Source organism: Myotis nattereri (genome assembly GCF_964212035.1).
Source record: "Myotis nattereri genome assembly, chromosome: 6".
Lineage (NCBI taxonomy): Eukaryota > Metazoa > Chordata > Mammalia > Chiroptera > Vespertilionidae > Myotis > Myotis nattereri.
The window spans coordinates 26266786-26280525 of NC_138081.1; the positions used below are offsets into that span (position 1 = coordinate 26266786).

General features: G+C 41.1%; 1 protein-coding gene across 1 annotated transcript in view; it reads right to left on the reverse strand.

Moving 5' to 3' along the window:
- The window catches only part of COL21A1 (collagen type XXI alpha 1 chain), a 173245-nt gene extending 163515 nt beyond the window's left edge, over positions 1 to 9730 (reverse strand). Inside the window, exon 1 of the mRNA XM_081094853.1 lies at positions 9539 to 9730. The gene's annotated coding sequence lies outside the window, so the exon portion shown is untranslated. The remainder of the gene's footprint in view (positions 1 to 9538) is intronic.
- Positions 9731 to 13740: the final 4010 nt, after the last annotated feature.

Here is a 13740-nt window from a genome sequence, read left to right on the forward strand (position 1 = left end):
AATAAATCTAGTACCATGACAAAGACCCCATTTACTATTAAGATTTCTCAGTAGCATGATGATTGCACCTACTTTCAATTTTAATTTATGACACAGCATTCCCAAAGGAGTAATACTATTAAGAAATTTGGTGGGAAAATTTTGCTTTTCAGCTTCACCCATTGAATCGATGGAATCATCACTCAAATAGGTGTGAAAATCTCCATTGAGTATATCCAAAATTTCTTCATTTAATTTATGAACATGCTCATTTTTAGGACAAAGAATCAACTTAACCTTTTATAGATATAGAATAAACTTGCTTAATTAGACCTGCTTTCTGATTTAGCTAAACTTTTTCCAGCCCAGTGAAGCACCCCAACTTCTCTTTCAGATAATTGTCAGCAACACAGCAGTAAAGATCAACACAAAGCAGATTATTATTATTATTATATATATATATATATATATATATATATATATATAGAGAGAGAGAGAGAGAGAGAGAGAGAGAGAGAGAGACTAGAGGCCCTATGCACAAAATTCATGCAAGGGCCTTGGCCCTGGCCCCCGCCCACCACTGCTGTGGTCGGGGGCCTCTGCCACGGCCCCTGCCCGCTGCAGCTTTGTCCGGAAGGACGTCCAGGAGGATGTCTGGTCTAATTTGCATATTATGCTTTTATTATTATAGATTTCCACATGGAGGCCAAAGAAAAATTTGTTTAGCCATCATTAAAATTTTCTGGAAATAAAAAGATCTGTTATTTCATTATTCCTCATGCACAGTAACATCCATCTTCAGTGCACAGTCAAGAAGTATGTAAACAGGCATTCTAGGAATGCCTTCTCCATTTCTCAGTAGATTGACTTCCCGAAGGATGCTACTCCACAGTGACTTAAACAATATGGATGCTCTAAGCTGCAATTCTTTACATGGTCCATGATGGCCTCAAAGGGTACTTCTGACCAAGAAAAAGAAAAAAATGCAAACAGCAAAATGAAAGAAGACTTTACAGTCACACCTGCCCAGCTCTCCCTTACCGTAGGCTTTTCTAAGCTACCAGCTTTTCAGTAAGTTGGTGGCAGCCTGGGATGAGAAATCAGGTTCTCCATTTCCTGATTCACATCCTTCTTAGACATAATGAGAGCATCTATTTATTTAGTGGTTAGCATATAAATATTATTACTATTATTTAAATGGTGGTAGAGAAATGACATATAACTTGGACTGTACCACTTACTACACACTCACATGTTTGCTTTCACTAAATATACAGGAATTCATAATAGGCTCCATGTGCCTCTGCTTGCCATCAAGAACTCTGAATCCCACCAGCTGTTTTCATCCCTGCTCCCTCCTCATTGCAAAGGGACCCAAGAAGGGTTCTGCCTGTAACATTCTGGTTAAGACAGTTACCATGTTATCCCTGCTCCCCACAGCTTTTATTTCACTCTCATTTCAAACCTTAATCCAGAGGTGCTAGGTGACTACCGATTTAATCAGGATGAGAAAGTAAAGGCATTGTACCATTATGAGAAGGCAGACTGCTGAAAGGGAAGGGTGAGTTTCTATATACTCAGGACCGAGGATATTTACCTTCTCAATGGTGCCTCTCTGAGATAACCTCTCCACTTCTTGCTAAGATATACCTTCAAACCACATCCAACCCATTCTACAGATTGACACATGACATTATATCAAGTGAAAATAAAAAATGGTTTGAGCCCTGGGTGGTATGCTAAGTGGTTAGAGCATCGGCCTGTGCACCTAAGGGCCCAGGGTTTGATTCCCAGCCAAGGGCACTTACCATGGTTTCGGGTTCAGTTTCCAACCCTGGTCAGGGTATGTGTGGGAGGCAACCTGCCTAAGTGTCTATCTCACATCATTCTCTCTCTCTCTCTCTCTCTCTCTCTCTCTCTCTCTCTCTCTCTCTCTCTCTCCCTCCCTCCCTCCCTCTCCCTCTCTCTCCCCTCTTCCCTCCCATCTACTCTCTCTGAAAAGCAATGGGAAAAATATCCTCAGGTGAGGATTAACAAACAAAAACATGATTTGAGAAGAAACCAAGTGACACATCATGCTATGCTTACAGATTTTTCTAAATTTAATTGAAAACTCTTTTTGTCTTATACGTTTTTTCACTTAAAGATATTTATAAAATGTTATTTTATATAATAAATTGAAGGGAATTTTCCATTTAAAAGAAATTTCCAATTGGCTATTAATAGACTAACTAAACTGAAGTTAGCAACTTCTCTGAATCCTCTGAGGATAGCTAGGCATTTGATAGGCACTTAATCACTGCCTGATGAATGGCTGAACCCTTACAAAGAATATTTCTCCCTGTCTTATCTTTAATGCTCTATTCAGGTTACTACTGGAAAACACATGCCTACACAAACCCCATGAGGTAGGCTCAAACTCTCTCTTCCCAATAAAGTAGCAAAATTCATGTACAAAAGTTTCAGAATTTTTAAAAGTATATATTTCAATAAGTTATTTCAATCATTGAGCCTCCTATGGATTTGAAAAGTCATCATAAAAATATAATACATATTTTCTGAATGTTTGTTTTTATTTACCCATTACACAATTTTAAAAAAATTAAAAAATTTTTCCAAAGAATGTTTTTAGTAGAACAAACTTTCTATAAAGTTCAAACTTCATTAAAATGTCTTTTTACTTTAAATTTTAAAAAGGAAATTTTCTTGGTCCTTAATCTTTTGTTCTTAACACCAGTCACTGTAAAAACAAATAGTTAAGGGGTAACGAAACACTGCAATCATGGCTAAATTGACCTAGATCAAAACAAGACAAGTCAAAACAAAAACTAAACACTGACTCTAACACAAGCCACTGGCAGCATTCCCAGAAGGTCACCAAACTTGGACTTGAGAAAACTGTCAATGTTTCCTGAAATTTTCAACCATATCTTCTGAGTTTTTCATTAGTGAAAACCAAAATGTCAAAGAAACAATAAAGGGGGTTGGGGAGGACTAAATTAAATCCTTAGAAAAGACAAACCTAGTGGAAAAGATGATCCTTTTCACAACAGATACCTACAGATTAATTTCTTGTCATTGTGCACATATTGTTTTCAGTGGTTTTTCATTAAGGAAATCTTTGGAATAAATAACCCTGAAATCAAACTGGGTTAAATAGGACAAGAAGACCTACAGTATTCCAAAAACACTCTCCTGGATCATGTGCCTCTTGTTACACGATCTGATTTTTCAGAAGGCAAGGTAGGTGAATGAAAAAATGCAGAGTAGAAGACAGGAAACCTGAGCTGCTATCCTGGGCCACCTTGAGCCCTTAGTCAAGAATGATGCCTCCAAGCCTGTTTCCTCATTTATATTACACAAAAATCTAATCTCCCTAACTGTTCTAAAAAGTTTATGAGTACAGTGGGGCCTTGACTTACGAGTTTAATTCATTCCGTGAAGGAGCTCGTAACTCAAATTACTCGTATGTCAAATCAAAAAGTGAACGAGTGAGACATGTGATGCTGGGCTGATGATGTTGTGGCGTTCACTGTGACATTCGCTGCGCTAACTAGTGGTGGGGTATCTGAAGCTGGCTTGTAACCTGAATTTTAATCGGCCGAGAGACAGCTCGTATCTCAAAAAACTCGTTAGTCGGGACACTCGTAAGTCAAGGCCCCACTGTACATGGGAATCCCATGGAGGCAGTTAATAGACCTCTCTTTATAAAGGACACAATTACATTATTCCTTTTCACAATAAGTTAACCAAACAAATTAAATTTTTTAAATCAGGTTGAACATCAGCATTCTAAACTGTTCTCAAGTGATTCCAAAGTGCAGTCAAGTTTGAGAACCATTGACTTAAAGCAGCTACTCTTAACGTGTGGTCTCGGGCCAGCAGCGTCAGTATCTGGGAATTTTTACAGATGTTCAAAATGTTGTATTATTTTCTGAGAAACTTGAAGTACTTCATGTATTCTGAAAACAAATTCCCCCACTAGCTAAAATAGAAGGAAAAAAAAGAAAACATCAAATGAAGATCATGTAAATGGCTACTTCTTTTTTAGGGTCCAGTTTTCCGAGGTAAAAACAGAAAAGAGAGCTTCACCTTAAACCATTCATTAATGTCCATAGTAAAAGAATTGCAAATTCTGCCCTAGCCAGTTTGGCTCAATAGCTAGAGTCTCGGCCTGCGAACTGAAGAGTCCAGGGTTCAATTCCCGATCAAGGGCACATGGCCAGGTTACCGGCTCAATCCCCAGTAGGGGGCATGCAGGAGGCAGCCTATCAATGATTCTCTCTCATCATTGATGTTTCTCTCTCTCTCCCTCTCCATTCCTCTCCGAAATCAATAAAGAAATATATATTTTAAAAAAAGAATTGCAAATTCTTATTAAGTATTTACTATGAGCCAGACACTGTTAAAAAAAAATACATGCTCTGACCGGTTTGGTTCAGTGGATAGAGCGTCGGCCTGCGGACTCAAGGGTCCCAGGTTCGATTCCAGTCAAGGGCATGTGCCTTGGTTGAGGACAGATCCCCAGTAAGGAGTGTGCAGGAGGCAGCTGATCGATGTTTCTCTCTCATTGATGTTTCTAAGTCTCTATCCTTCTCCCTTCCTCTCTGTAAAAAATCAATAAAATATATTTTTTTAAAAATTAAAAAAAAAATTTTATGTGTCAACTCACTCCTTACAACAATCCTTCTGAGGTAGGTACTATGACCCCATTTTTACTAATTAGAAAACAGAAGCAAAAAAAGCTATGTAACTCGTCCAAGTCCAAACGACTAGTAAGTCCCAGAGTCAGAGGCAAGGCTGGGCAGTCTGGCTGAAGAGTGTATGTCTTTTTTGTTGTTAATCCTCACCAAGGATATTTTCCATCAATTTTTAGAGAGAGTGAAAGGGACGGGGAGAGACAAAGAGAGAGAAACAGCGATGTGAGAGAGAAACGTTGATAGGTTGCCTCCCGAGCAGGCCCCAACCAGGGCCAGGGAACAAGCCTGCAACTGATGTATGTGCCCTTGACTGGAATCTAAGCCAGGACCCTTCCGTCTGACAGCCAACACTCTGCTCACTGAACCAAACTGGCTAGGGTGCAGAAGCCGGATAGAAGAGGTCAATGGGGGAAAGAGGGGGGACATATGTAATACTTTCAACAGTAAAGATTTTTTTTTTTAAACGACTAGGGCAAAGAATGTGTCTTTAATCATGAGGTAGAGAAAGTTGAGAAACTCAGCATCCATGGCTAATTCTCTTTGAGATTAAACCACCTGCCAGAAATAAGCATTTCAACTTTGTTTTCACAAGAATGATAATGAATCAAGCTAAAGAATTACTATTTGCCCTAACCAGTCTGGCTCAGTGGATAGAGCGTCAGCCTGCGGACTCAAGAATTACTATTGCATGCTGAACAGTGTAATCTAAAGATAATAAATAACAAAATTAAAACATGTACCCATTTTCTGTGATGTGTTTACTCACAAGACTTTCAAGACTGGATTTAATAGTAAAACAATCCACTTTAAAACAAATAGGCCCTCAAAATGAACCCAAATGAATGCCAGGTAACTCTTATCAAAACCTTTCTAAGTGAGCCAGGTTATGTAAATCAAGTGCAATTACACAGGCTTGTTTATGATCATCCCTGCTCCAGGCCTTATGGAGAATTATAAAACTACTGCGGGGCATTGCAATACTGATCGTTCCTAATTGGCCATATCCTGTCACTGAATTGCAACATCACATACTCTCTTAGCTCTTCAGTTAAGTTATCCGGAACACTAATTTGAGTACTGAGAGCCTGAATTTGCTTCCACAGTCCTTCACTTTTCCCATCAAGAGATGTGCCTCTGATCGTCCCTTTTCATCCCTACAGCTATTCACTTCATACACAGTGAGCCAAACAAAACCCCTACTTACATTAAACTGTAATTACATTTAATTTAATAACAATAAATTCTAATTCTATTCAATATAATAACATTAAACTGTAATTTCAACAGTATCCTAATAAAGACCTGATTTCCTGAATGGAGGAGTCACTGAGATGTTTATATGCTGGAATTTGGATTATGTTTAGTCTTTTAGAAGTCACGCAAGTTTGGTAATAGGCAGGGTATAACCTTTTGCATTTGAAATGCAAATCAACACTACAATGAGATACCACCTCACACCTGTCAGAATGGCTATTATCAATAAGGCAAGTAAAAACAAGTGTTGGAGAGGTTGTGGATAAACAGAAACCTTCATTCACTGATGGTGGGAATGTAAACCGGTACAGCCACTATGGAAAACAGTATGGCAGTTCCTCAAAAAATTAAGAATAAGTTATCATATAAGCCAGCAACCCTTTTTCTGGGTGTCTACCTGAAAAATCTGAAAGCCTTTATTCACAAAAAGATTTATGTACCCCTGTGATCATTGCAGCATCATTCATGGTGGCCAAGTCATGGAAACAACAGAAGTGTCCTTTGATTGGTCATTAGATAAAGATGTGGTATATACATACAATGAAATACTACTCAGCCATAAGATGAAATACTGCCATTTAGGACAACATGGATGAATCTTGAGAATATCGTGCTAAGTTAAAGAAGTCAGATGGAAAAAGTCAAGAACCATATGATTTCACTCATATGTAAGATATAAAACTGAAAACAACAAATGAACAAACAAGACAAACAAAAATTCATAGATACTGACAACAGTACGGTGGTTACCATTAGAAAATGAGAGGGGAGGTAACAAAGGGTAAAGGTGGTCAAATATATGGTGACAGAAGGAGATTTGACTTTGGGTGTTAAACATACAATGCAATATACAGATGATGTGTTATAGAATTGTACACTCGAAACCTAAATAATTTTATTAACCAGTGTCACCCCAATAAATTTAATAAAAAAGATGCAATATGAGTCATAAAAAGGTACTTAAGTTAGAAATCTAATAGTCATTTTATCACTGAAATTAAAGGAGAATTAAGACTACTTTCAAAGTACAGAAGCATTTGGCATCCTTTTTGGAATTAATATAATTTTTTCCAGTAGAACCATTTGATCCTCAGAGAATCATCTGGATCAGGTCCAATCAAATAATGTGAAAGAAACTGCTTTTAATATATATGATTTGATGCATTTTGAAATTACTGCAATTAAGAAGAAAAATGACCTTTAAATGACCTCAACTACCCTTTTTGCCAATGTAGGCCTGTCCTTGCTGTGTGTCCTCATTTTGCTTTGTCTTATATTGAACAAATCTTGATGTAACTGGTAAAGGTTTCATTTTATTCTCTCAAGAACCTAAGAAACACCAGACAGTACTTCCCAACTGGTTCTCTTGGAGGCCATGGTGTGCCACTTATAATGCCCTCTTCCTACCAGTATATGAATTTTCTTTCATAAGGAATGATATCCTGGATAGTGTGAGTTTAAGACTATTTAAATGTGAATGTAAATAGATTATAAACTCCACCACATGCTGAAATCCTTCACCATAGACAAGGAGTGTAGCTAAAGACAAGGCTGTTCATTTGAAGCTAGGCTACTTTAAATCTTTTTCTAGAAAGTTCTATATAAAACACAATAAAATTCTGAAGATAAATTGAGGATGTCCATATGTTCACATTCAGGTAAAAAGCAAAAACTTTAAATTCTAAGGGTGATGCTAGCATGTAAATAAATACAAAACCTGGCCATGTTATCAGTATCTGTACTTTTTATATCAAGGTGTTTGTATTAGGTTTTTGTTTTCTTTCCAGTTTGTGTGTGGTATGTGCATATTTTAAGCTAACAAATATTTAATTTACTCCGTGAGACACTTTAGAAGAATCATTTCATTTAACTCAGGCAACAATTTCGAAGTATGCATTATACGACTACAGTCCCCATTTTACAGATGAGAAAAGTGAGGCTTGGAGAATTTATGCCACCATCCAAGAGCATGAGAAGCAGACCAGCAGGTGTTGAACCTGCGGCTGGAGCCTCAGACCAAGGCCCCTGTTCCTAATTACTATCTCCAACTCCCCCAGTTTTCTCAACACAAGTTTAGTGCCTGTCCCTTAACACGTTCATATACCTCAATCATAACTTGGCACAGACAGCAGCTTGGAAAGTAAACATTCTCGGTACAGAAAGTCTTGGTACAGTTAGCACTGTGTTCGCCCCGGCACACGTGCTGGGACTGGAGTCATGCCTATTCTAGCTTTTGTAGCCAATGTTAGATTTTCTAATCCACTTAAGCTTATTTGCAAAGCCATTCTTACTTCTGTACTAATGACTTTGAAAAAGCTGGATTTTTTTTTTTTTAGCCAAAATTTTGAAATCTCAGGTCTCTATTAAAAGAGGGGGGTTGGAGGGAGCGCCACTTCAGACATTCCAGAGACCTGTAATGCTGAATTCCCTCTCACTCTGGAGAATTGGCACGAATCCCTGAAACCTCCAATGGCTTTTTAGAAAAAAATGAGACTGCGTATGAGTCCTGTAATGTGCGCTGATGACAGGACTGCTCTGGGATCATGTCATCAGGGGCCAAAGGTTCGTGCGATTACAGCTAGAAGACTCTCATGTACATTTCTCCTTTGGCTTCATTTCAACTCTGAAAAAAAGAAAAAGAAAATTCCTAATCTCTCCTAAAGCAAATATGCTAATTCTACGATGTAAAAATGCTCGAGATGATGGCAAGCATCTGTCCTTTATGGGATCCTCCAAAGTCCACAGTATACCTTAGCTTTTCCTAAAATGGTCTGTTTCCTCCCCCATCCCCCTGGGAGGGGGCTTTGCAGGTGTTTGCCCTTACCCTAGCTGGGATCCAACCCAAGCTCTCAAAGTCTGCAAACTCTAGCAGCACCTGAGGGCTCACTAAAACAGAAAGCTGGGACCCGATCCCAGTGTCAGCTCCGCCCTAGATTTTGCATTTCTAAGAGTTCCCCAGGTGACGCTGAAGCTGCGGGTCAGAGACCACACTTTGAGAACTACTGCTTCAACTCACTGGTTCCCAATCTACTTCGCATGGGAATCACCTGATAACAGTTTTCTACATGTGGATGCCCAACGTCCCTCTCCTGGATATTCTGATTTCATTGGACCGGGATGCTGCTCAAGCACCGGATTTTATTAAGTTCCCGGGTGAGTCTGCTGTGCTGCAAGCGCGAAGAACTGCTGGCCCACCCCACGCAGCCCCCAGCCCTGCGCGCCCGCGTCCCGTTCCCTGGGCGCACCACGTGCGGACGCCACAGCCCCTTCCAAGGAGATAAAGGCAGAGAGAGCGAGATGAGTTTAGGGAAGTAAATCCCCGCATGTTATTCATTCTCAGAGGCCAAACACTGAGGCAGAAATCAGCGCCCCGGGAACCTCTACATTCATTAACACCCAAGTAACTTTGCAAGACAAACTCTGACATCCCGTCCTCCAAGCCGGGCGCGGAGTCTACCTCCCATTTCACCGAGCATGTCAGCGCCGGGAGAAAACTGCACCCTCAGAACCCCAAAATGCCAACCTGCAGCCCCGGGGGGGCCAGCTCTGAAGCCCCCCCAATGGTCATTCTGGCCAGGAGAGAGGAGAAAGCGGTATCACCTTACCTGGCGCGGCGTCCAGGGTCGGGGTTGCCGTCGCAGGCAGCTGCGTTCTGCACCGGGGGTACAGGGTGTCCCGGGCGGTGACCAGCCCCGGCGCGGAGAAAAGCTGGGCTGCCGCGGGTTTGCCGCCCTCCGCCCGGAGCCCGCGTCCCGGCAGCGCCAGTGCAGAGCGCCGCGGCTCGGGAACTCGCTCTCAGCCCCCGGAGGCGGAGCCCTGGAGATAAGGTTCGCGCTCCCCACCCGCCCCCTTTCCGGGGCGAAGGCCAGAGGGTGGGTTTTGGATCTGGATCTGCAAGTGCGAACTGTTAGTGGAAGCCTGATGGAAACATACTTCAAATCCTGCTGGGGCCAGAAAATGTACTCCTGGGAGGAAGCAGGAAAGATAAAGGCAACTCAGAGGTTGAATGGACAAGCACTAAGCGAGGCGGGGGCGGGGGGGGGGGGCGGGGGGGCTGGGAGCCCTTCCTCCCTGGGCCTGTGAGCAGGGCCCCTGGGGCACCTGGGTGAGCCACCCTAATCCGCCCAACAGCAAACTGACTGATGTGCCTGCCTTTAACCTCAGGTAACAGCTGCCGGAAAACCTGAGAGGAGTTCCTCTCAGACAGACAGGCAGTTACCTCCCAGGATTCAGGCGGTGCAGGGAAGTCCTTCTGACAATAAAAGGACGCTCGGTGCTCTGCCCCTCTTGGTCCATTCTTCACCGAGCAGTCGGGAAGTCCCTGTGCCTAGCACTCCACTGCTTTCTGGCCCACAGCTAGCTGGCTCTCACCTGTCACTCTCCCCACTTCTCACTCCGGTTCCCCACAGGATGGCCTGTGGCCTTTCCTATCTACACCCCTGTGTTCTCCTCTCATCTGCTATTTCTTCTGTTTCCTAAGCTCTGCTCCAGACCGTATCATGATGGCCTGTGTCTCCTCATTCAAGTCTCAAGTGTCACTTCTGGAGAGTCCTTCCTGCACAACCCATCCAAATGGAAACCCCCACAATCATGCCCATCCCCTAACCCCACTTCTTTTAAAATTTTATTATTTTTTTGATACTCTTTTGTTTTGCTTCCATCTCAAGGTAACTCTATGAGGACAGAGAATTGGTCTTATACCCAGCTTTATCCTCTGCATCTAAAGCAACACCTGGAACACAGTAAGTGTTTAATAAACATCAGCTGAATGAATGAGTGGATTAATATCTCCTCAAGAGAGACTCTTGACAAAGAAATGGCTTCCTTCAGTATCTCAATCCTACTGAATTCAAGCTCAGATATAAACAACAGGAATGATAATCATTTCCTACATTTCTTCTATCATTTATACATTCATGTTATAGCCCATTGTTATGCAAATATGTTCCCTCATGGGCCATATCAATGAACATATAAAAATAATTTCCAGTATGAAGACATGAATAAAAATTTCAAACAATACTTTTATTAATGAAGAGAATACATTCCAAATTCTCAGCAAATGGCCTCTTCTACTTTGCAGAGAAACCGAAGCCTGCCAAAACCAAACCTACACCCAACTGTTTCTGCTTGGCATCTATTAAAATAGAAAAGGGCTCCCCCACATTTTCTCTGTCCCACCTCTTTCTGTCTCCTTAGAAACCACCCCATTGGTGGTTCCATCATCTTTTATATCTTTAAGCTCTTCCTCTTAAATAGCTTATTTGAATGTACTCCAGGCTCTCCTATCCCAACTCATTAGATACTGGTCTTCTTACCACTTCCTGAAACTGCTCCACTCAAGTTTGCTAACCATCTTCAGTATCAATGGGCCCGTGGTACTTTATCAGATTCCGATTCAGAAGGATGATGATGGGGTCTAGTGATCTGTAGTTTGCAGAAGCTCCCCCCTAGGTTATTACAGTTTTTGTTAAGACTGTTGCACAGACTACCTGTCAGTTCTTTCCTTTCTGAATCTCTCAGTAGTTTTTGACCTAGTTGGTCCCTACTCTATCCATCTTGAAATATTTTCTTTCCCTATCCTTATTAACTTTTCACCTACCTATCTGTCTCTGCTATGGGGTCCTCTTCTTCTATCTCTAGGTGCTCAGCCATAAGCCTTCTCTTCTCCCAGTGAACTCTACTTCAGCCATGTTACCCATTTCCATAGCTTCATTGATAGTTAGGGCTCTTAACATGGGATCCATGGTTAGCCATCAGGGAACTGGTTAATCCCTAAAATTTTCATCCAGTATTCTGTATACATATATGTTAATTTTTCTGGAGAGAGGTTTTTCAGATTCTTCTAGATCAGTGGTCGGCAAACCATGGCTTGCGAGCCACATGAGGCTTTTTGGCCCCTTGAGTGTGGCTCTTCCACAAAATACCATGTGCAGGCGCGCACGTACACTGCGAAGTTGACTTAAAACTTGAAGTAAAGCTTATTAAGTTAATTATAGGGAATGTTGTGGAGTGAAAGAAGATGTAGTGTCGAGAACTGAGAAAGATATGTTGAGATGGTTTGGACATATAGAGAGGATGAATGAAAGGAGATAGACAAAACAAGTACACAAGACGGGTGTGGATGGGAGAATTGGAAGGGGTTGACCTCAGCGAACGTACCTCAATCAGATTGAGGATGTTTTTAGCAAAGGCCAGCTTAGGAGTACCCTAATTAAGTTAATAACAATGTACCTACCTATATAGTTTAAGTTTAAAAAATTTGGCTCTCAAAAGAAATTTCAATTGCCGTACTGTTGATATTTGGCTCTGTTGACTAATGAGTTTGTTGACCACTGTTCTAGATTATCAAAGCATGACCTTATTGCTATTCCACCCACAAAAAGGTTAAGAGCCCTTCATCTATTCACATGTCTACCAGATTTCTTTCCCCACATTTCAGCCAGTATCCCAACTGCTTGCTGGACATCTTCACTTGTATGAATGACACACACTTCAAATAAAATATGGTCAAACCTGAGTTTATCTTTCTGTCCCCCTCAGTACAAAATATACACAAACAAACAAAAAACAACCTGCTCCTCCTCTCTACATTCCCTGTCTTTGCCAAGGACCCACCATTCATCCAGTTGCTCAAGACAGGACTTTGTCATAGTCTCCCCTCTAAAGTAAATCTGACCCTGTCCTCATTCAAGCACTGACATGATTTTCTAACACTCTTAAAATAAGCTCTGAACTCTTCAACCTTTCTCCACAGCTGTTACCTTGCTGATCTCTCCACCCTCAGGACCTGCCACTTCCTCCCCACCTCCTTACCGCCTGGTCCTTTAAACACTATCCATACTGACCTTCTGTTGCCACAGATCCTTCGTGCCCAGATTTCCTTCCTGTGGAAACTGTGATAGGATCCATTTATGTTGTTTTAAACTGCAGAGTGTGTAGTAATTTGTTACCCGACAATTAAAATTTAGCACAGTAAGCTTAAGTCCAGCTCTTCTAATATAAGGTGATGGAAGATGATTTGACTTTTGGTGGTGGGCACAGAGTGCAATCTACAGATCTTGTAACATAGAAATCTATACCTGAAACCTATATGAGTCTATGAATCAATGTCACCCCAATAAATGTAATAAAAATATATAAATCGATAAAAAGACCTGCGGTATATAATTTTATTTATGTAAGTAAGACTTACAATGTAAACCCTCAAATTTTAAAGTTAGAGAAAATATATGCTTGGCAAGTAAAATTTCTCAATTTTTGTCTTAGAACATAATTGTACCAAAATCCACAATATTGCCTTTTCCTCGTCAGCAACAGAGATCTAAGTCATAGACTTCAAATATTAGTGCAGAAGAGACCAAAAGAATACTCATTTCCTTTACAGTCCCCATTGTCTTATTTCAGGACCATCCAAACCTATGCAGCTGATACAGAAGCAGCTGTTACAAAAAGATTGTCTGTGACTGTCCAGCTGGTGTGACTCAGTGGATTGAGCATCGTCCCTTGCACCAAGAGGTCATGGTTCAATTCCTGGTCAGGCCACATGCCTGGATTGCAGGCTAGATCCCCAATAGGGGACGTGCAGGAGGCAGCTGATCAATGATTTTCTCTCATCATGAATGTTTCTATCTCTCTCTCTCCCTCTCCCTTCCTCTTTTTCTAAAATCAATAAAAACATATTTTTAAACAAGATTGCCTGTAATTGACATATTTTTCCATTAGCAATGCCTTCTGCTCTGGCTTTTCAGGGTTTACTTTTTCTGCTTAGGGTAATAATTGTTTCTCTTCTCCAGGAGAATAAGCC